This window comes from Protopterus annectens, chromosome 8.part0, assembly GCF_019279795.1.
Source record: "Protopterus annectens isolate FY-2018-M chromosome 8.part0, PAN1.0, whole genome shotgun sequence".
Lineage (NCBI taxonomy): Eukaryota > Metazoa > Chordata > Ceratodontiformes > Protopteridae > Protopterus > Protopterus annectens.
The window spans coordinates 1,290,999,847-1,291,024,411 of NC_056741.1; the positions used below are offsets into that span (position 1 = coordinate 1,290,999,847).

Below are 24,565 nucleotides of genomic sequence, written 5' to 3' on the forward strand. Positions count from 1 at the left end.
CAGCCACATGTTTTCTGCAGTGTTGTCTACTCCAAGTTGTGGACATTTATTTTTTGTTCCTGTCATTGTCCTTTCATGGCTCATCTGCCTCCTATCTGTTGGCATGAAAGCTCTGAAGGGCTTTTTGTCTAAAATATCTTTTTTAGTCTTTTCAGCTCAAGCTGACTGACTGACTGATAGACTGGGTGTGTGTAAATTGCCATGAAGCTTTGGAATTTGGCCGGCTGTTATATCCTATGCAGGGTGTAACCCATATAGCTAAGGCTACGGCAGCAGTGATAATTCAAACTCTACTGTTATGATAAGTGTGTTTATACAACTGTACTTATTTCAGCTAACCATTAACCCATTTACAGGAAGCAGTACCAGGTTGATTAATTTAAACAGAAGAACTTTGCAAAGTAGAGAGGAAGCAGGGATGAGGAAGTCAGCAGGGCAGAAGAATGGATTCCCTCCTAGCAAACCACAGGTTGAGAAAAACTACAGGTCTGGTGTTGAGTGGAACATCATCTTGAATAAGTGTTTGCAGGATGGCATCCTCTGATGATGACAGTGGCTGTTTAGTGGTACAAGGGCCTTTTGGCCTAGATGCAGTCAGTCTGCAGTTACTCTGTAGGTAACTGTGTAACCATTTTGGTGCTCTGATCACATTTTTGTAAACATTTTTTTTCTGTGAAGAGCTTTTTTTTCTTTCATTACTGTTGTATGTCTTATTGCTCCTTGGTCAGTGAAGTTTCATTGATGTTACACTTAACACTGGAGCTGAAACACAGCTCTATATAGTGCTTGAATTTTTTGAAATGATAAGCGTCTGCAGAATGTATTGTACATGCCCTTCTATTCCCTTGTTGCAGTATTTATAACCTTTGGGTTATCCTCTGATTATCTACCCGAATGTCCATTCTGTATAGAAAAACTTTAGTCACTGCAAGGTACATGGAACATCTGATATTGGCTGTAGGATGCGTGGGCCATAAAAGTGATCTGCATATACCTTTCCTCAGAACTTCTCTGCCGTCAGTCGAACGCTAGCTCTTCCTGCTGTCGGATCTTTGAGTTTAGGATAAGTACCCTGTTGGGGCCGTTTTCTTCGGGCCTATATCAATCAAAAATTCAGAACTTCGAACACCATATGGTCGACCCCATATGATCGAAGTTCTGAAACATCGAATATCCGTTAAAAAAAAAAAAGACGAAGAAAAAAAAACAAAAGTAACTGCTTTAAGCAGGGAGGCAAGCCCCACTGCACCGCCACACCCCCCACTACGTAAATATACCAACTCCGAGATTGCACTTTAACAGAGTATGATGCGGAAATGGAAGATTTCCGTTTGCTACGCTGTAGCGCGATCTCGGAGTTGGTATATTTAAGTAGCAGGGGGGTGCAGGGGAGCTTGCCCCCCTGCTTAAACCCTTTTACTTTCCTTCTTTTTTTTTTTCCGACGTTCTGCAACTTCGATCACTAGTGGTCGATATTTAGTGATTCGAAGTTGTGCATCTTCGACAATTTGATATAAACCCGTTTTCTTCTTCTCTTTTTGGTCACTGCATGCTTGCTTAGGGTCATGTCATCCAGGAAAGGAAAATGTAGGTGCGGACATCAGATCCCCCATAAGGACACCCACGACCTCTGCCTTATATGCCTAGCACCCAACCATGAACAAAAAAAACCTGTGTGATTTGTCGGTCCTTCTTTCCTAAGACTCTTCTCAGCCGTCTGTATGCCCTAAACATCTACCTAGAAAGCCAGTGCCTTAAACGTCTGACTCTGGCTATGGAAGGGCTGTCCGGTAAGACCGAGTCACCAAAAAAAAAAAAGCAAAAGTTTTCCTGGCCTGAACCTACTGCTGCAACTCCACCACCCGACATACCCCCTGTGGCCGACATTTGACTGGAGGTACGTATGGAACCAGCCGAGTTAGGTTTAACGAGTACCATTCCAGAGGCCGCAGAACCTAGGGCTGAAAACACGTCCGCGGAGGTTTTGCAGACATTAGGCACCGACGACGAGTGGGAACCTCCGCTCACAACAGACATCCAAACCGGTCCTTCCACTGCTGCAGAACAGTCTGAATGTAGGCCTTCTTTAGGCCCTACACCCTCCAGGCCTACCTCTTCCTTAAAAAGGAAACAAAAGACAAAACATGTCTCTCCTCCTTCAGAAGGCCTGCCTGATTGGCAAGCTTTCTCTAAAAGCTTTTTTAATGCCTGCATGGCCCTTAGGCCTTCTATGCCTGCTTCCCATCTGGCTACCCCTCCAGTTATCAGTCCTATGCCTCAGACTGAAGATCCTCTTCCACTTGAAGCTGAAGACTCCTCAGATTCCTTTTCAGAAGACTCCCTATCCTGTGCCTCTCAGATCCCTTCCCCTCTTGAGTATGCCTCCCCCAAGGAGAACTCTACTGAGGCAGACTCCCCAGGAGAGAACCTCACCTTTGGTGAATCCATCTCTAAAATTAGAGAGTTTTTAAATGGGATTCCACTGACATGTCCAAGGTTCAAAAGAGGTACTATGAACTCTTACAAATGGACACCCCCTTCACCTTCTGCCATCCCTCCAATCTTACCAACCTTTTGAATGCCTTCAGTCTTCTTCTTCTTATTTTGGCTTTTCCCAGTTAGGGGTCACCATAGCGGATCACCTGTCCGCTCATGATTGGCAACGGAGTTTTACAGTGTCTAGTTGCCAGCCCAGCGCCCAGCCTTCCACAGAAGGCACACACACACGCACCCACTCATGCCTAGGGCCAATCCATCTACAGCATGTCTTTGGGATGTGGGAGGAAACCGGAGCACCCGGAGGAAACCCACACGACCACAGGGAGGACATGCAGACTTCGCACAGAAGGCACCCCAGCCGAGGATCGAACCGGAGAACCTCTTGCTGTGAGGCGGCAACACTAACCGCTGCACCACTGTGGCCGCCCTTTGGATGCCTTCAATGCAGCCTCTAAAAACCCTGAATCCCAACACCAGCCCTTAGAAGGCTTGACAGATTTTATAAGGTCCCAGAAGGGGCCAAACTTCTGATTAAATTCCCTGTTGCAGATCCTGCCACTGTTTCAGTCTCAGCAGACAAGCCCTCCAGATTACTTCCTTCTATCTCTGTCCTTCCCACTCATAAGGGCAGTAAGACCATAAAACGCATTGGCAAAAATGTATACACCTCTGCCACTTTGGCTTTTAGGGTGGTTAACTACCAGACACACATGTCTAAGTATGCCCTGGCCCTTCAGACTAAGGGTTCTAAACTTCTGGCTCATCTCCCAAACTCGCCTTCTAAGGCTGAAATATCTAGCCTCATCTCCTTTTCTTCTCAAATGACAAGACACTCGATCAGATGCAGCCATGATGCTGCAGCGGCCTCGGCCATATCTGCAACGTCTGCCTCAGTGCTTAGAAGGTATTCTTGGCTAAACTTCTGGATGCATTCCTGGACAATTCTGCCCTTTTTGGGGCTAAAGTGGCAGAGCTTTTCAAAACCTTCAGCAAAAGGGGAAGGACTTACAAGCCGTAAAACATTTGTTTGTCTCTCCTATCCCTAAATTCCATAGGAATCATCTCACCAAGACACAGTTTATCAGGAAACATTTTGTTTCTACCCCTCATTCTAAGAGCAAAAGGAGCTCCAGGAAGCAGTAGCCTCCTTCCAGGCCTACTCAGATTCCAGTTCAAAAACCTCAGTTACAGGACAGGGCAGGTAGTCTGTGACTACCTGCCTGCCCCTTCACCCCTTCCGGATACCATTCCCCTATCCCAAAGACTGTGTCACTGTCTTCCCATATGAGAAAGCAGTACCTCAAATAAGTGGGTCTTGTCTGTTATAGAAAAGGGTTACTTCATGACTTGGGTCATTCCTCCCTCCTTAAAAGGCATCCCATAGCCACCGAAGGACTAGCTCTCCCTTTTCCAGACAGTCTTAGCCTCCTCTCTCAAGGGGCAATCCAACCTGTCCCTCTGTCAGAAAAGGGAAAGGGCTTTTACTCCAGACTTTTCCTAGTCCCAAGGAAATATGGGCCATGGAGACCCATCCTGGATCACTCCCACCTCAGCCTTTTTTTGCAAGTACCCACTTTTCACATGCTTACACTCCAGACTGTTTTCCCCCTGCTAATGCCTCAGGCATTTCTGGCCACTTTGGACATCAAAGATGCATATCTGCATGTCTCCATAAGGCCTAACTATAGCAAGTATTTACAGTTCTCTGTCAGTTCCTCGCATTTCCAGTTTGCTGCCTTGCCCTTTGGACTATCTACTGCTCCAAGGGTATTCACCAAGTGGCTCCAGTGGTAGCCTATTGCAGGGTCCAAGGGATTCATATTGTTCCATACCTTAACGACCTCCTGATCTAGGCAGGTTGCTCCACTTCTCTACACATCCATCTCCAAAAAGTCATCTCTGTCCTACAGTCCCTGGGGTTCAACATCAGTTTACCCAAGTCCAAACTAAACCCCTCTCAGGACTAAGTTTTCCTGGGGTACAGAATCAGGACAGATGTTATGAGGGCATTTACTTCTACCCCAGAAGGTGGAAAGCCTGAAGCAGTACCTGTTGTCTGTCCTCCACTCTACTGCTATGACAGCGAGACAATATCTCAGACTCCTAGGACATATGGCCTCCACTATACCCATGTTGCAACTGATGACTCCACATGAGAAAACTTCAGTGGTACCCAAGGTCCACATGGACCCAACACTCCCACCCCTAGGACCACAACATTGTCTTCCTAGCATGCCTAAGGAAGAAGAGCCTTTAGTGGTTGGATCAAGTCTCTCTCAGCCCAGAACTTCCCTTACAGCTCCACACCCTAGTCCAGGAGATCTACACAGATGCCACAGACCTGAGCTGGGGAGCTGCTTTGGGCAACTTGAAGTGCAAGGCATATGGACAGGCCCTTTCAAGTGGGAGCACATCAACATCAGAGAAATGAGGGCCATCGTCTTTGCTCTCAGGACCTTCCAACACATTCTGAAGCAAGGTCCCCTGCGGTTGTTCACAGACAAAACTACAGTTCTGTGGTGTGTGAACAGACATGGGGGAACAAAATCTTACTTGCTGTGCAGACTTGCATTCCAGGCCTTGGAATTGGCAGCCCAACATACAGTCACCCTGCAGGCAGTCCATATTCCCTCAGCTTAGAACACTCAGGCAGACACCTTGAGCAGGTCCATGTCATAATCTCATGAATGTATGGTACACAGGGATGTGTTCCTTTTCATAGCCCACAAGTGGGATACACCACAAATAGATCTGTTTGCCTCCACAGTGAATAGACAACTTCCACTCTTTTGTACTAGGGTATCCAGCTCCATAGCGAGGGCAGTGAACACCTTTTCTGTCAAATGGAAGGGGATGTTTCTGTATGCATTCCCCCCTTCCTACTCCTACAAAAAGTTCTGTTGAAAATTCAGCAGGACAAACCAAAAATCTTGTTGGTGACTCCATTTTGGCCAAAACAGTATTGGTTCCCCCTCCTTCTGCATTTAGCCAGGGGCAATAATCGCATGTTACCTCACAGAGTGGACCTTCTCACACAGGACAAGGGATCCCTAATCCATCCCCACTTGGAATTCCTGAACCTAATCCTCTGAGTGATAGAGTTTTGATCCCTTTCAGACACCTTTATGCTGAGGACATGCTTAATGTCCAGCAGGACTCCAGGAAACCCAATACTAGGAGATCTTATTTGTCCAAATGAAAAAGATTCTCCATTTGGTGTCTTCAAAGACAGCTAGACCCATTTCAAGGAGAGGTCCTTTTAGTGCTGTCCTACCTGTGTGAAATGTTGCAAGGCGGGCTGGCATATTCTTCTGTTAAGGCCCACCTAGCTATTATTTTGACTTGTCTACCTCTTGACCCACCTCTTGCCTCCTGACTTCCAGTGAAGTTATTCCTTAAGCGAGTACTTTGTCTCAGGCCCCCCAGGAGACCAGATGTTCTTCGTGTTTCACTATTGCAGTCATCACACTTGGGTTATCTGCCTGCAGGTAGCCCTCAGTTGGCCCGAATACCAGAGTCTTGGGATTTCTGCATTGGGTGCTGTTGCCTCTTCCGTGACGTCAGGTCGTCAGGGGTATAAAACATGCAGCCGATGCCATTACACCGGCTTTTCTTGCCATGTGGGAGCCCGAAGCTGAAGCAGTTCGCAAGTGCCGATTGGCCGCTTCCTGAAATTTTCGTTTTTTGAGTTTCAAACCTGAAGTCTTCTAAAGCTAAGTACTCCGTTGGGGATCCTTTTTTCTTGCTCTAACCGATGTCAGAAAATCTTAACAATTGTCTTGCCTGTGGAAAGCAAATACCTCACAGAGATTTTCATTCTTACTGCGTCATCTGTTTAGGTCCAGACCACGTGTCTTGTTTAACTCCCGAACTATTCGTCTTCGGGCTATCTTTGTCGCTAAATTCTTCTGCTCTCATTCTCCATTTTCTGAAATGGCTTCCGTAAGCCATCCGACTGTCGATCTTCTGAAAAAATGTAAGGATAGAGACAGAGACAGACTGCATAGCTCCAAAACTGCCAATGATGCTTCCGTTAAGCTAGTCGCCAGTTTGCCAGTACTCAGTGAGGTGCTTTTGCACCCCCTGTTACCCGCTTCTACAAATTCGCAGGCCTCTACTGAGACCCATTCGGAGTCCGGTATGCCGCAAGATGCTTCTTTGACTATGGAACCTGTGGATGTCTCTACCTTGGATGGGTCCAGAGCCGATGTGCAGGGCACCGGCTTCTGAGGGTGTATTCAGACCTTCCGATGTTCATATCAAACTGACTACTTCGTTAACGACTAAATTTGCTGAACTTCTCAGGCCCAGAGTTCGCACTACGCCTAGGAAACTGACGACCAAAGCACATTCTCAAGCTCCCATGCCACAGAAACAAATGTTTAGAATGGCTGAAGACCTTATTAGTTTAATTAGGGGAAGCCAGTCTTCCCCCTCTAAAAGACAAAGAATTGATTTTCCTTCTGATTCTTCAGACCATGAGTCTGATGACTCTGACCCCTGTGATTACCAAGACATACCCTTATCTACCTATGAGGACTCAGATGCAGAGGATTCAATTTCCTCAGCCCCCCACCCCGAGGACCTTTCTTTCGGTGAAACTTTGCATACCCTAAGAGAGCATTTCCACTGGGAATGCCAGGACTACCCACAGCCCAAAAAGAGACTCAGGGAATTTTTAGACTTGCCTCTGCATACGCCTCTAGCTATTCCCCCTGTCCTGGATATTGTAGATGTTGTCTTCATGGAATCCAGCCTTACCCCTGATACTTTACCACCTGCTCCTAGAAAGCCTGACAGATACTACAGAGTACCTGACTCTGACAAATTTCTCTTTAAAAATCCCACTGAGGATCCAGAGACCATTTCCCAGGGACCTAAAGGTATTAAGGCTTCTACAGCCAAAAACTCTACCCCTTCGGACAGGGATTCTAGGGCTCCAGACAGATGGGGTAAGAAGGTTTATACCTCTGCAACTCTTGCCATCAGGGCTTTAAATTGCCAGTTTCACATGTTGAAGTACCAGCAGCATGTTATTGATTTAATTAAACAAAAAATGTTGTTGATTCTTGATTGTGCAGAAAATAAGGGCTTACAAGACTTAATGCATTCTGCAACCCAAGTTGGTAAACATATTTTGCAGTGTGGTTTTGATGCCTTAGAAGCATCTTGCAGGGCTGCTGTCACTGGGTCTGTTTTGAGAAGGCATGCTTGGCTGAAGGAACAAATCTTGCCAGACCATGTCAAGGCAAAATTACTTGATGCTCCATTAAACCAAGAATGTTTGTTTGCCTCTAAATCAGAAGAAGTTCTTAAAAAGATGGAGGAAAAAGCTAAATCCATGCAAACTGTTAAAGATTTCTTACAGGTACAGCCACCTAGATTCAGTAGGCATTGGCCTTCAAAAAAACTGGTCCTTTCCAGTCCCTTCCAGACCTTCTCAGCCCAAACCCAGGGGCAACAGACCACAAAGACTACAGTCTCAGAGTATGCACAGATCTAAACAATGGAGTGCTCCCTCCTCAAAAACTGGGAGTGGTTATCCACCCCCTTTGGAAAAAGTTCACAATGACTTGTCCTTAATCCTTCCCAGCCAAGCCCAAGTACTTGCACCCCTAGGAGGAAAACTCGCCTTGCATGCAAAAAAATGGGAGTGTATTACCCAGGACCGATGGGTCTTAAACATTGTATCCCAGGGATACAGATTCTATTTCCACTGTCTGCCAACCCCAAGCAGATTGCCAGACCTTCCTCCAAACCAGTGGACAGAGGCCCAAAAGCAAGTACTTTCTCTTCTCAGTATCAGGGCTATTCAACCTGTGCCAACAGAGCAAAGGGGACAGGGTTTCTACTCCAGGCTGTTCCTGGTGCCCAGGAAAGAGAATTCTTGGTACCCTATTCTGGATCTGTCAACCCTAAACACCTTCCTGGTGGTACCAAAATTCAAAATGTTTACACTCAAGCAGCTCCTTCCTATGCTAGCCAAGGACTCCTGGCTAGTCACCCTAGACTTAAAAGAAGCTTATCTGCACATCCCCATAAGGAATCTTGCCGGAAGTATCTAAGTTTCAGGGCAGGCTGTATGCACTATCAGTTTTCTGCACTTCCCTTTGGCTTATCTGCTGCGCCCAGAGTATTCACAAAGTGCCTGGCTCCAGCCATTGCTTTCTGCAGGCAGAGAAATATTCAAGTTTACCCATACTTGGACGATTGCCTGATTCAGACGGACAGTCAGGAATCGCTACTTCAGGACCTGACGTTTGTAAAGAGACTCCTAACTTATCTGGGGTATACCATCAACAAAAAGAAATCACATTTGGTACCCAGCCAAAAGATTGTATTCTTGGGAGCAAGCTTGAACACAGCTTCCCAGATGGCATTCCTCACTCCAGAAAAGCAGGTTTATTTGACAACTTATTTCACACTACTGGCCACGCAAACCCAGCTATCTGCAAGAAAAATACTGCAAGCCCTAGGGTTCATGGCCTCATGTATTCTACTGATTTCATATGCAAGCCTGCATATGAGGAAACTTCAATGGTACTTAAAAAGTCTCTGGTGTCAACATTCCCAGGACGTGGCTACAGTGATTCCTATCATTCCTTGCCTAAGGACAGAGTTCCTTTGGTGGGCAGAGGCTTGCAACCACAACAAGGGACTCCCTTTCTCACAACCCCCAACCGTCCAAACCCTGACGACAGACAGACGCATCAGACTATGCATGGGGGGCTCACATGGCAGGCAGATGCATTCAAGGCAAATGGAGCCCAGGACAAATTCACCTGCATATCAATAAAAAAAGAAATGTTAGCTGTACAGAATGCACTGACGGCCTTCGAATACCTTATCCTACCAGGACAACTCCTGATTAAGACAGACAGTACCACAGTTATGTGGTACATAAACAAGCAGGGGGGAACCCACTCCTATCCACTCTGCAGTTTAGCCATGGCTCTGTGGAACACAGCCTTAAGCAACCAAGTGCACCTGCAAGCTCAATTCCTGCCAGGCAAACAAAATTCACTGGCAGACAACTTAAGCAGAAATCTAATGGACCCACACGAGTGGAAACTGGAACCAAACTCATTCAAACTTCAAGTGCACAGGTGGGGGATACCAGAAGTGGACCCCTTTGCGTCCCCACAAAACCATCAACTAAACAAATTTTGCACTAGAATTCCCCACAGCCAAGCTTGGAAAGTGGATGCCCAATCCTTTACATGGGAAAACCTCTCAATCTATGCCTTTCCTCCTCTGCCCCTCCTTCCAAAAGTACTCCTCAAGATCAAACAGGACACGCCAAGGACAATCCTTATTGCACCAGACTGACCACGCCAGTACTGTACCCACTCCTGTGCAGTCTGACTGCAGTGCCACCCTGGCACCTGCATCAGACCCCTTCTGTGCTGTCCCAGCAGGAGGGACAGATTTTGCATCCTCAGCTGCAAACCCTGAACCTGGCAGCCTGGTTTATTCCCTGAATACATCACCAGCAACACTTAGCAAACAGATGCTGGATGTTATCCTCTAGGCCAGGAGGCCCAGTACTAGGAAATCCTATTCAGAAAAGTGGAATAGATACGGTTCTTGGAGCCAGTCTCAAGGGAAGGACACAGCTGTGCCCTACTTGCCTCAAATCCTAGATTACCTAACAGAGCTGCTCCACAAAGGCCCATTCTTCTAATCAATTAAGATTCATGCCTCTGCCATCTCAGCTCATTACAATACTGAGCCACCCCTCTTCTCACACCCTCTGATCAAGCAGTTCCTGAGAGGAGCTAACAATTTAAGAACCCCCCCCCCCCCCCCAAGGAGAGCTGCCACGCTTGCCTGGGACCTTAACTTTGTACTAGTGAAGCTCACGCTTCCCCCCCCTTTGAGCCTGCTGCTACAGCAGAGTTAAAATTCCTCTATTGGAAAACAACCTTACTTCTAGCCATCACTTCAGCAAGAAGAGTGTCTGAGTTACAGGCCCTTATGGCTGTGGAACCCTTTATTATCTTCCATGCAGACAGGGTTTCCCTCAGGACTAACCCATCTTTCATGCCCAAGGTGGTATCCAGTGTGGCTTTAAACCAATCCATCCATTTGCCAACCTTTTTCCTAATCCTCAGAATAAAGGGGAAACTATCCGGCACTCCTTGGACGTGCACAGACAGATCAGTTTCTACCTTGACAGGACTAAACCTTTCAGAAAATCTGACCAGCTGCTAGTCAGCTTTGCTGCAGGGGCAGAGGGCAAGGGCATTTCAAAACAAATCTTTTCTAAATAGATAGCACACTGCATCCATTTCTGCTACAAACACCATGGAAAACCTACCCCACAGGGGATCAGGCCTCATTCCACTAGGGCTACCTCAGCCTCTACAGTTTTTCTCAGGGGAAGTCCCTACAAGGGACATCCTGGAAGCTGCAACCTAGAGTTCTGTACACACCTTCATCAAGCATTACCACTTGCCTATCTTTTCTAAATCCAGAGCTGGATTTGCCACAGCAGTCTTGCAAGGCCTGCTAGCCAGCCCTACTACTTCTTGACTGTGCCTCCACCCTTCCACAGCTTTGGGAATCAACCCAAGTGTGATGACTGCAACAGTGAAACACGAAGAACATAGTACAGTTGTGTACACTTACCATAAATGGAGATGTTCAAGTGTATTCACTGTTGCAGTCCTGGTTACCCTCCCTCCAGCCCCCTGTCTTTCTATAGTTTCTACCTATCCTCTTTTTTGGTCATATCTTATGGAAATGGTGTTTACTTTTTACTGGAAGTGTTCCACACCATTTGATTGCTTCCTGTTTTGGGGCTGTTGACATCTGGGGCAAGAAAATCTGATGTAATGGTGTCAGCTGCATGTTTTATACCCCTGACGTCATGAAAGAGGCGACGGCATTCGACACAGAAATTCCAAGACTCTGGTATTTGGGGCGACTGAGGGCTACCTGCAGGAAGATAACCCAAGTGTGATGACTGCAACAGTGAATACACTTGAACATCTACATTTATGGTAAGTGTACACAACTGTACTTTTCAGGGCAGGCTCTATGCACTATCAGTTCTTTGCACTTCCCTTTGGCTTGTCTACTGCACCCAGGGTATTCACAAAGTGCCTGGCTCCAGCAATTGTATACTGCAGGCAGAGAAATATTCAAATTTACCCATACTTGGATGATTGCCTGATTCAGGCGGACAGTCAGGAATTGCTACTTCAGTACCTGGCATTTGTAAAGAGACTTCTGACTTCTCTGGGGTACACCATCAATGAAAAGAAATCACAACTGATGCCCAACCAAAAGGTTGTATTCCTGGGAGTAAGCTTGAAAACTTCACAGATGGTATTCCTCACTCCAGAAAAACTGGCTTATTTGACAAACTACTTCAAAGTAATGGCCACCAAAACCCAGCTGTCTGCAAGAAAAATACGGCAAGCCCTATGGTTCATGGCCTCATGCATTCTACTAATTCCATATGCAAGACTTCATATGAGGAAACTTCAGTGGTACTTAAAAAATCTCTGGTGTCAACATTCTCAGGACCTGGAAACACTGATTCCTATCATTCCTTGTCTAAGGGCAGAGTCCCTTTGCTGGGCAGAGGCTTGCAACCACAACAAGGGACTCCCTTTCTCACAACCCCCTGCCGTCCAAACTCTGATAACTGACTCATCAGACTATGCATGGGGGGCTCACATGGCAGGTAAATGCATTCAAGGCAAATGGAGCCGAAAACAAATTCCCCTGCATATCAATCAAAAAGAAATGTTAGCTGTACAGAATGCTCTGACAGCCTTCAAATACCTTGTCCTTCCAGGACAACTCCTGATAAAGACAGACAACACCACAGTTATGTGGTACATAAAACAGGGGGAACTCATTCCTACCCTCTCTGCAGGTTAGCCATGGCCCTGTGGAACACAGCCCCTGAGCAACCAAGTGCACCTGCAATCCCAATTCCTGCCAATCAAACAAAATTCACTGGCAGACTACTTGAGCAGAAATCTACTGGACCCACATGAGTGGAAGCTGGAACCCAACTCATTCAAACTTCTAATCCACAGGTCGTGGACTCCAGAGGTGGACCTCTTTGCCTCCCCCCAAAACCATCAGTTGAACAACTTTTGCACCAAAAATCCACACAGCCAAGAGTGGAAAGTGGATGCCCTATCCTTTACATGGGAAAACATCTTAATTTATGCCTTTGCCCCTCCTCTCAAAAGTACTACTCAAGATCAAACAGGACAGGCCAAGGACAATCCTTATTGTCCCAGAATGGCCACGCCAGCAATGGTACCCACTCCTACGCAGTCTAACAGCAGTGCCACCCTGACCCCTACATCAGACCCCCTCCCTGCTGTCCCAGCAGGAGGGACAGATTTTGCATCCACAGCTGCAAACCCTGAACCTTGCAGCCTGGCTTATCCCCTGAATACACCACCAGCAACCCTCCGCAAACAGGTGCTGGACATCATCCTTGAGGCCAGAAGGCCTAGTACTAGGAAATCCTATTCAGAAAAGTGGAAAATATATTGTTCTTGAAGCCAGTCTCAAGGAAAGGACAAATCTGTGCCCACCTTACCTCAAATCCTAGATTACCTAGCAGAGCTACTCCACAAAGGCCTGTCCTTCTCATCAATTAAAATTCATGCCTCTGCCATCACAGCTCACTACAATACTAAGCCACCTCTATTCTCTCACCCTCTCATCAAACAGTTCCAGGGAGGTGCTAACAATTTAAAGCCCCCGAGGAGAGCTCCCACCCCTACCTGGGACCTTAAATTTGTACTAGAGAAGCTCACGCTTCCCCCTTTTGAGCCTGCTGCTACAGCAGAGTTAAGATTCCTCTCTTGGAAAACAGCCTTACTTCTAGCCATCCCTTCAGCAAGAAGAGTGTCTGAGTTACAGGCACTAATGGCTGTGGAACCCTTCATTATTTTCCATGCGGACAGGGCTTTCCTCAGGACTAACCCATCATTTATGCCAAAGGTGGTATCCAGTGTGGCTTTAAACCAATCCTTCCATTTACCAACCTTTTTCCCTAATCCTCAGAATAAAGGGGAAAGGATTCTGCACTCCTTGGACGTGCACATACAGCTGAGGTTCTAACTTGACAGAACTAAACCTTTCAAATAATCTGACCAGCTGCTAGTCAGCTTCGCTACAGGGGCAGAGGGCAAGGCCATTTCAGAGCAAACCATTTCCAAATAGATATCACACTGCATCCATTTCTGCTAAAAACATAATGCAAAACCTACCCCACAGGGGATCAGAACTCATTCCACTAGGGCTACCTCAACCTCTGTAGCATTCCTCAGGGGAGTCTCTACCAACGACATCCTGGAAGCTGCAACCTGGAGTTCTGTACACACCTTCACCAAGCATTACCACTTACCTATTTCTTTTTCTTAATCCAGAGCTGAATTTGCCACAGCAGTCTTACAAGGCCTGCTAGCCAGCCCCAATACTTCTTGACTGCCTCCACCCTTCCTCAGCTTTGGGAATCAAGCCAAGTGTGATGACTGCAACAGTGAAACATGAAGAACATAGTACAGTTGTGTACACTTACCATAAATGTAGATGTTCGAGTATATTCACTGTTGCAGTCCTGGTTACCCTCCCTCCAACCTCCTGACTTTTCTATTCTCTCCACCTATCCTTTTTTTGGCCATATCTTATGGCAGTGGTATTTACTTTTTACTGGAGGTGTTCCACACCATGTAATTGCTTCCTATTTTGGGGGCTCCTGACATCCGGGGCAAGAAAAACTGATGTAATGACGTCGGCTGCATGTTTTATACTCCTAATGTCATGGATGAGGCGACAGCATCCAACGCAGAAATCCCAAGACTGTGGTATTTGGGCCGACTGAGGGCTACCTGCAGGCAGATAACCCAAGTGTGATGACTGCAACAGTGAATACACTCGAACATCTACAATTATGGTAAGTGTACACAACTGTACTTTCCACTGCCATGGGACCTGAAGTACGTTTTGGAGAAACTCACTGTTTTTCCTTTTGAACTAGCATCAAAAGCCTCTCTAAAATGTTGCACTTGAAAAACTGTGCTTTTGGTGGCCTTGACATCAGCCAGGAAAGTGTCAAAGCTCCAGGCCCTCATGGCCACACCCCACCTTTTCTAATCTTCCACAAGGATAGAATGACCCTAAGGACCAACCCGTCCTTCATGCCTAAGGTGGTCAATGAGCTGTCCCTGAACCAATGTAATTACCTTCCCACCTTTTTTCCACATCCCCAGAATGACTGTGAGAGAGTTTTGCATTCCCTTGATGTTCACAGGCAACTACGATTCTACTTTGACAAGACCAAGTTCCTTAGGAAAACAGAGCAGTTGTCTGTCTTTTTTCACCTCAGAGTTCTGGGAAAAGCAGTGACAAAACAGAATATTTCTGCCTGGGTTTCCTGGGCCATCTCTTTTTGTTACATCTACCATTTAAAAGATCTAACCTCAAAAATTAAAGCCCACTCCACTAGAGCCATGGCCTCATTTGGAGCCTTCTTCAAAGGGCTGGACACTGCTTCCATTCTAGAGGCAGTTACCTGGGCATCTGTTCATACCTTCACCAAACACTACAAACTGGATCACATGTCCGTGTCTAGAGCAGGATTTACTAGGGCAATACTGCATGGATTCTTGGAAAACAGTTCCATACCACCCTCCTCTTCTTCCATTTGAGCTTTGCCACTCACCCAAAGTTATGAATACTGCAACATGGGCATAGAAGGACATAGAGTAGTTGTGTAAAATCTTACCATAACCATAGATGTCCTTCTCTTCCATGTTCCAGTATTCTATCCCACCGTCCTACCAGTTTATATATATATATATATATATATATATATATATATATATATATATATATATGGGTCTACTTCAATTCATTGAATCTCATTTCGTCGAAATTTCATTTCACTGAAAGTTCATTACATCGACAAGCATTTGCCCCCTTCCCCAATGTTGTGCAACCCCGGAGTTGATATATATAGTTAGGGGGGGTGTGGGGGCACAGCCCCCCACATTGGGGGGTGTGGGGGATGAAGCCCCCCACCTAAAATGCTTGTCGATGTAATGAACTTTCAGTGAAATAAAATTTAGACGAAATGAGATTCAATGAATTGAAGTAGACCCATATATATATATATATATATATATATATATATATATATATATATATATGTAAACATTTTGTTGGATGACACAGGACTTGTGCAGCTATCCTGGGACTGGGGTCCCACTGGTGGATTCAGTTCTGAGGAAAGGTACTTGCAGACATCACTTTTATGGCCCATGCACCCTACGGCCAACATCAGACATCCCACGTACCTTACAGTGACTAAAGCTTTTGTGTACTGGCCGGACGTTTGCATAGCTAAGCAGAAGATAACCCAAAGGTTATAAATACTGCAACATGGAAGAGAAGGACAACTATGGTTATGGTAAGATTTTATACAACTATTCTTTATTGCTGTTTAAAAGAATTAACTTATTGTAAAAAATTAAAAATATAAAAAGTATGCAATGTAGCATCAGAAAAAATAATTTGGAGACATTTTGTAAAGAGAGCAAAGAGTGGTGCTGCAAAAGCACGCAGAGTTTCACAAACCTGTTGATATTCCTGTAAACTGTATAGGAAGTGCAGTGAATGTACTATCTATTTTTCAAGTTACACAGATTTATGTAACTGGCTACTGCATAAGACCCACTTTTTATAAAGTTTTAAGTTGTTTCTCTTCTTTTTGTACATAGGTCTTTGCTGGAGAAGGACAGAAGCACACCCGCAGCTTTTAGTCACCTGGAGCTGAATCCTGTTGGATTTACTCAACAACCTCAGCAGCAGAGACTGAGAAATTAGCTTTTTTTTTTTTTTCCCTCCTACATCACTTGCCAAGCTGGAATGAACTGTGGACTGTTGAATGGAAAAGCAATTGTGAACCATTGCTGTGAGTGGGGTTAGGACCTGAAATACTAACTTAACGGCACTTTAAAGTTGGAAACTAAAATATTATTCTACAGTTAGTGACACAAAATATCAGTGATGCAGCTGCTGAAAAGTCAGTGAAAAGATGCACATTGATGGTTTTAGATATGAAATGTTCTAAATGAAAAACTTCCATTCAGCATTGATAGTCACTGTGTGTATGCCAAGGGAATCTACCTAACAAGGTCCATATACAAACTAACAGAAGATCATGAAAGTTTTGCTTCCTTTTGCAATTGTTGTTGTACCAGATTTTGTCATCACTACCATAGTATTTTTTTTTTTTTTTTTGCAGAATAGTTGTTTACCAAGTGGAAGTTAGAGCACTTTCTTCACCACAACTGCTGTCATCCTTATGACATGTTCAGAACCAAGTAGGGAGAAGTTTTGGGTCACTCGTACCTTTGCCCCGAGCTGTATAAGAGGTGCACATTGGGTGTTTCCGTTACAAGCTTTGGATTGCTGCATGGTTCATATTATTTGCAGCAGACTGATTTGTATAGTAGAGAACCTTTCATTTTAGCCTTGCTTTCATTAAATGAACAAGGATTGCCAATCTATTGGATTTTAAAGTGATTATATTTGTTGGGCGATAGAATTTCATGAACACTTCCAGTTTTTCAGCCTTTTTGTTAAAAAGTAACATTTCCCAGTTTACATTTTCTGTTGAGGTTCACAGTAGTAAAATACTGTTGCTATAAAAGTTTTAGTAGAATTCACGATATGGCCATTTGCAAATTCATTCAATGAAATGTGCTCCTGAAACAGATTTCCAGAGCATCAGGGAGAAAACAGGCATAGTTCCAGTTGCCTGTTCTGTGGACCCAAACAGCATTCCACATACAGTTTCTGTCTCCTACAATATTGATTCCTCCACAGATATTCTGGGGACTACCATAGTGCCTTTTTGTGTAAGTTTTATATCAGAAATGTTTTTATATATATATATATATGTGTATGTGTATGTAAGAAATGAAAGCACACACAAAATAAGTAGTTGTATAGAGGAATTAAAAGAACTATTATTAAGAAATGTTGTATAGTTACTATATTTGGCTTATTTTTATTTAACTTTATGCTGATACTGGCCCTTTGAAATCACTGAGGGGGATTACAAAAGCCAATAAAATAAATCAGTGTATTCAAATTTATTGAAAGATGTAATTTATGATAAAGTATACAGGTTTTATAAATCAAGGTTCATGAGAGTATTGTAAATGGTCAGATTTTTTTTTTTATTTCTTTTAATACTAGAAATTGTGCCAGGATTTACTGTCATTTAATGTAATAGCAAAATGGTGGTTTTGATTTAAAATTGCAGTTTTGAACCTGAAATTTGTTTGGACCAGCCCAGAACTCACAGGACATTTGTTAGATACATGTTACATGGGAACGCTTGGTTGCTTACTGAAAAGTTCTTGGGCTGCTGAGCTGGGCTTGATGGTTATTTATCAGAGTGATCCTTGAGCTGCAGAGTCAGAGTTGATTGTCAGGACAGATAATGATGTGCAGTCTGGATTAGCTGCTGACGTCAGGTGGCTAGTAAATCAGAAAGCACACTTACTCTTGTTCACTTCTGCTCTTGTACAACTGCCCTCATTAAATGGCTTGACTGTGTAATAAGTGTTTCCCTTAGTCAAAACACAAAACATTGAAGCATCTTAAGTTTACCACAAAGCAGCTTTACTATATTGTAGTATATTAGAAAACACTAAAAGAAAAAAAAATTGCCATGGGCTGCGCACCCCCCAACACCACCACCTCCCCACCACCTCTTTCTGTGTGTATTACCTCTGAGGGTGCATAGACTTACAAAATAAAAAGGGGAAACTAAAAAAATCATCCTTTTCTTTTTCTTTTGAATTGAACTGCCAAAAACACAGCAGTGTACAAACTGTAATGCCTTCAGATGGTTTCCTGTTATGCAACCCTTCTTTATCATTCCTCGTTTGTCTTGGGGAGGAGACTTACTTTTAAAGAAAAATGATCAGCAAAACAAAAGTTACCCCCCACACCAAAAAATAACTAAAAAATGAGTAGTCCCTGCATATGTTTCTCGTAAAAGCATTGTGTTCTGTATGTTTTGCACAGTAGTTTGCGATGCATTGTTTTTTGGGTGTTGCAAGCTGGTTTTAACTGATTTCCTGGACTCCCTTGTAGCTAGTGTAAAAATCTAGGCTATACTGAGGGGTTTATTTGTCTGCTGTGTTTCTTTTTTTCTTGTTCCGTATGGCATTGTTCCTCAAATCCGAGACAAGCCTGTTTGGGAAAGTCCAGTCCTTTTTCAGGGTTGGTCCAAGCTAGTCTAAAAGGGCTGCTTACTTGAAACAAGGTATCCAGTATTGACTTTGTGTTGAATCAGATAGGTACTGAAACATACATGATAGGTTGTGTATTCAAGCACAAATATGTCTGTATTAAGCCAAAGTTTGATTATTTCAGATGTGTGTCTGTCTGTCTTAATCTTTTTTTGAAACCTGGTAGGGAGTTCAGTCTTCTTCCATACAACACAACATTATAAGTGCTTTTCTATGTCTAGGTGAAACTTGGTTTGAAAGAATTTGAGTACCCTTTTCTCTGCATTGTAACTGCAGAGTCTTTAACTGTGTGTGGATTTAGGAGGGTTGGAAAGCTAGCAAACTAAGTATCTGAGATTACCTGGAGTTTCACTGAACCCCATCTGTCTGGGATGTTTCTGTTTTAAGCCGTAACACTGCCTCTGTTGGCCAACATGGGTACCTTTGTCCCTGTGAGGGTCTACAGTGCCCTCCTCTTGCATGTGTGTTTCCACCGATATACTTGATAATTGGTAGTGCAAGCCCACACCTCTGATCTAACTGTGCACTTGCTGGCAGTGAGCAGCAGACAAAACCCCACCCTCCCCAAGACTGATGAGCAGGCATCAGCCGATAACTTCATCCCTCCCCAGCCAGCTTCTACAGTGCGTAAACCACTGTTTGAACTCGTTTCCTCTGGTTGTAGTCAAGTGTTTATCCATGTGTGCTTCAGGGTTTCTTTTTTGTTGAAAAGTTGCCCATTTCTTCTCCGTAAACTTTAGAAGCATTTTGATTCGCTACCTAGTTAAATTTGCACAGGAAAGATCTGTATGTGCATGTGAAGTACAGCTATTTTTTATTCATTTTAGGTTTCATTTTGTTTGTGCATTTGAGTTTTCTTTGCCCTTCACCCACCCTGCATCTATCAAGAACTTCTCTTCTCTTCTACTGACCCATTAATGCCTTCTGACCCTAGGTATTCTAGGATACTTGGAGAGTGAGGTGAGAATTGGCGATTGCAGTTATCCATTAGAGGTTGAAGATGTATTTTTGCGTATGCTGTTAATAAGTTGGATAGAAAGTGGAGTGCCCTGAATGCCAGATCCAGTGCAGTTGAATTCTTCTCCATAAGCAGAATGGCAGCTAAATTACTGCACAGTCCTTTGCAGACGTGCACTTCCCAGGATCCCTAGTTCCACATGCTTTAGTCTTGGGCCTTCCCTGTGCTGTATAGCTCTTGCTTCAGGACTGCCAACACCCTAAGCATGCAATGGATGAGCCAGAGTCACTGCTTATGCTATCCCTCTTTGGCCTACTCCTGCCACCAGGGCTCCTAACTGATCCCAGGTCATTTAGGGTGTTATCCAGGTTTAAAGCTCTACACAGCTAAAATAGCCTGCATTTGTGACATCTGACCTTGTACTGCTCAGTCCTGTTTTTGGTCCTTTTTATGGATACACTGTTGTCTGTCATTTAGCTGGCACAACATATGAATAGTTTTCGGTGTACTCAGACCTGCAGGAATACTAGACTAGTTAGGAGTGTTTGTTCACTGACTTGCTGTCATCAGCCCAAATTGTTTATTAGAACATTTTCTGCCTAGTGTTTTAATAGTGTATTTATCTTTGTATTTGCAAATAGACAGGGGCTTCTGCCTTCATGTGATTCCAGGAAGTAGAGATTTTAATTTGCAGCTCTGTGAGGTGAAATTGTGGTATGCCCTCCCTCTACTTCAGTTTATCCAGATCACTAGAATTTGTGGAGATGAGTTATTTCCAGGGATCTTCTGTGGGACTGGTAATTTGTACTACTGTGTGTTATGTCGTGGATTCTGAAATTGAAATTATAAAAATTAACTCACAGAGTGGAGTCTGCTTGAACATCTGAGGGCCTTAATTGCAGTCATCAGAACTTCTGAAGTGAACGTGAGATTGAAAGGGATATGTAATAAGTTTGAAATTCTGGAATGTAGTCACCCCCCCCCCCTTTTTTCAAGCCCCCTTCCAAAGTAAAGTAGTCTCAGAGTTAGTGCATATAAATAGTAGAAGTGGATGGGGGGAAATCCCCTTGCAAAAGTGCTTGGATGTTTGCTGTTCTGTTTTTTTAAATTGTAGTTGAGTTGCAGTATACTATTAGGTATTGTGTTTCTGAAAGGTCTCCTCTTACCTTTCTCAAGAAACTTTTTTAAGGTGAGCCATTAGAAAACGTTTTTCACAGTGGGCATTTTCAAGGTCTTCTTATAACGTAGTCGGATACTGGTGAACTTCCCCTAAAACCAGCAAAGCTATCCCATGGAACAGTCTTGTTTCATTGCTTGTGAAGTTTTCATCTGACTGCTGCCATGTTATAATGTTATGACTGTTACCGTGTTAAAGTGTGATAAAATCAAATCCCTGTTCTAATATGTAGCTAGATTTTGTGTGCACCTCCCCAATCTCAGAAAAACTCCTGTACTCACACAAACTATTCTGAAAGCGTGTATTGCTTCTTGTGATACTTCACCTCATGATAAGCCAGAAAACGATCTTAGCAGTTTCGTCAGTGTTCAGTCACTGACTGTATCCTCAGCAGGGAACTAATCTTTTGATAATCTATTTAGACCAGATGAAGCAGCAGTATTTTTCTAGGATACTGCTCAAGACAAGACCATGCAAAAGCTGCTTGCATACTTGGGTCCACTGTAGTTTTACTCCAGGGTCATTGTATCTATGTCTCCATTGTTTTAACCCAGCAGGAAAAAGTACAGCTTGGGAGGTAAATACAGTAAGATGTCTTGGATATAATGCACTGGAAAAACTAACATGAACTCTGGTTCTGGCATTGCACTGTGAACTGTGTCAGCTGAGTTCTGCTTTTTGTTTTGTTTTTTTTTGGGGGGGGGGTTAGTTTTTTTTTTTTTAATCAAGTATGGAATAATTTTTGGGACTTTTATAATTTGATAAATCTTTACTTAGTTTATATTTATTTCAGGAAGCATTATGTAGTAGTGTGTCATTCTGTTGTATCATTTATTTATTTGGTTGTTCAACATTATCAAGTCTTGAGTCTTGTTTCTGTAAGGTCCATAGGATTTATGTACATAAATGAAGTTGAACCAAACTAATAGGGGGCCTGGAGTATACTCAACAGGGTCTCCCTTCTATTGATTTGTAATGGATTATACATTTTTACAATGAAAAGTTGTCTTCTTTGGCTGTATTTAAAAATGAGCAGGATATGCATGGATAAGTTCTTTAAGTACATTAAGTACTTAAATGATCTGATTGCAGAGGTAATCCTGTAAATTAGACTATTCTGGGGAGATGACTTGCTGTTCCTCAGTGTTGGAGTTTAGGATCATTAACCATGGGGTCACATGGTAAGATACTCTGGGTACCTCATTAAACAGATCCTATTAATTACTGGGACTTTTATGGTTGAGCTATCCGAAGCCAAAATTTCTTGTGCTGTTTTGAAAATGTGCTTCACTAACTCTTTGTTTCTCCTGTATAGTTGTGACCTGGCAAATAGTGAACTTAAGGCTGCTCATATCTTATCAGTGGCTTTGTGAATGTCTGGGTTTCTTCCAGCAATCTTAGAAGGAAACTGCTAATGCTCCATTTTCTAGACTATTGTCTCTCGGGAAAGCTCAGAACCAGTCTAGTTGAGGTTAAGGAGCACATATTGGGGATGCAATCCTTTATAATTTGATAAGTCTTTAGTTTACAGTTTATATTTACTTCAGGAAGCATTATGTAGTAATATGTCATTCTGTTGTATTGTTGCATGATGTATGCCAGTCCAGAAATCAAGAATCCTTTCCTGAGTGTGTTTCAGACAATGCAACCATAGATGAGGTATCGGTCTCGGCAGTTACAGCAGTCACTGACTGAGAAGCCAAGACACTTGCTGCAACAGTAGCAATCAGTTTGACTACCTTACCACTTTCCTCTAATCCAGTAAGATGTAGTAATAAGATTTATGATTGAGTGGGTGCTTCAGCTTCTGGAAGATGCAGTTACCATGTGGCTGGTATCCATTCTCACTAACCTAGCTGACCTTTCAAGTGCAGCAACAAGATCATAGCTCATTAAGGAAAGTTGTGACATAGCTAGTCATGGACAGTCCTTAACCTGAAAAATCATAGCAAAGCTGTGCAGACAAAATTAAGGATGCTTGTAAGACCCATCATTGCTGTTCATCCTAAATGGGTGCAGCTTTTTATGTACTAAATGTACAAGCCATGTTTCTCCAAATCCATATCCATGTCATCCACAGGAATACTCTTGTGTATCAAGTGTGTCAGTAATTCTTTCAAATTGGGGTACTGTTCTGGGGGTCATCTTTGGCACCATATTTATTAACTAAATGCTCAGGAATTGCAGTGACTGATTTGTGTAAAAGAGGAATGTATGTCTTCCAGGAGAATTGGCTCCTTACAGCATAAGTACTTGCATAATGTCCAGTCTGACACAGAGCTTATGTCTGTTTCAAGAACTTGAGTATCACTGTCAACCCAAAAAAGATGTTTGATTCCATGACAGAAGATTATAATCCTGGGTTAATTATGTAATCGTTGTCATTAAGTTGTTCCTTTCACAAGACAGGATCCATTCTTTGTGTTTTTATTTAACTAAGGTTCATCACCTGTTGGCCCTTACAAGACAGCTCATTTCAGAAGTATTCTGAAGTGTGAGCCATACCATGGTTGCTATAATAAAACTCATTGACATCAGAAGGTGACATCCTCATTCAGCAGTGTTTCCAAGAACTGGGTTGGGTAAACCATGGTCTCTCTTATGGGACATCAGTCTATTCAGTGACTCTGGATACATCCTTCCAGGCCTGGAGCACGTCTGGAGAAATGGGAGTTGTTCTTCGTGTTTCACTGTTGCAGTCATCACACTTGGGTTATCTGCATGCAGGTAGCCTGCAGTCGGCCCGAATACCAGAGACTTAATATTTCTGCATCAGTTGCTGTTGCTCCAGGACTGACGTCAGGTCGTCAGGGGTATATAACAGGCAGCCAACGCCATTACATCAGTCTTTCTTGCCGAGGAGCCCGAAGCACAAGCAGTTCGCACAAATGATGGTCGGCCGCTACCTGAGTTTTTGTTTCCGAATTGAATCATCCTGAAGTTTTCTAAAGCTAAGAACCCCGTTGGGGATCCTTTTTTTCTTGCTCTAACCGATGTCAGAAAAAGTTAACAATTGTCTCGCCTGTGGAAAGCAAATACCACACTGAGATTTCCATTCTTACTGCGTCACCTGTTTAGGCCCAGACCACGACGTACTTTGCTGTCGGTTTTGTGCTTTGTTCAACTCCTGAACTATTCGTTGTCGGGCCCTTATTGTCGCTAAATACTTTCGCTCTGTATCTCTGTATTCTGAAATGGCTTTGGTAAGCCATCCGACTACCGATCTTACAAAAAAATAGACAGAGACAGACCGCACAAGTCCAAAACTGCTGACGACACTTCCGTTAAGCTAGTCGCTAGTTCGCTGGTACTCAGTGAGGTGCTTTCGCAGCCCCTGTTGCCCACTTCAGTGGATTCTCAGGCCGCTACCGAGACCCTTTCGGAGTCCGGTATGCTGCAAGATTCTTCTTTGACTATGGAACCTGCGGATGTCTCTACCTTGGATGGGTCTGGAGCTGCTGTGCAGGCACCGGCTTCTGAGGAAGTTTTTCGCACTACCGATATTCGACGCAAACCGACAACTTCTTTCACGTCTTCAGTTCTGTCTAAAACTACCGTGTTTCTAAGGCCAAGAGTAAGAGCTACGCCTAAAAAAACGACGATCCAAACTCAAGCCACCTG

At 43.8% G+C, this 24,565-nt stretch overlaps 1 protein-coding gene across 6 annotated transcripts in view; it reads left to right on the top strand.

The window, feature by feature from the left end:
• ARHGEF1 (Rho guanine nucleotide exchange factor 1) overlaps nucleotides 1–17,642 on the top strand; it is a 3,019,431-nt gene extending 3,001,789 nt beyond the window's left edge. For all 6 annotated transcript variants that reach the window (XM_044080805.1, XM_044080809.1, XM_044080807.1 and 3 more), the window contains one exon: nucleotides 16,260–17,642. The gene's annotated coding sequence lies outside the window, so the exon portion shown is untranslated. The remainder of the gene's footprint in view (nucleotides 1–16,259) is intronic.
• Nucleotides 17,643–24,565: the final 6,923 nt, after the last annotated feature.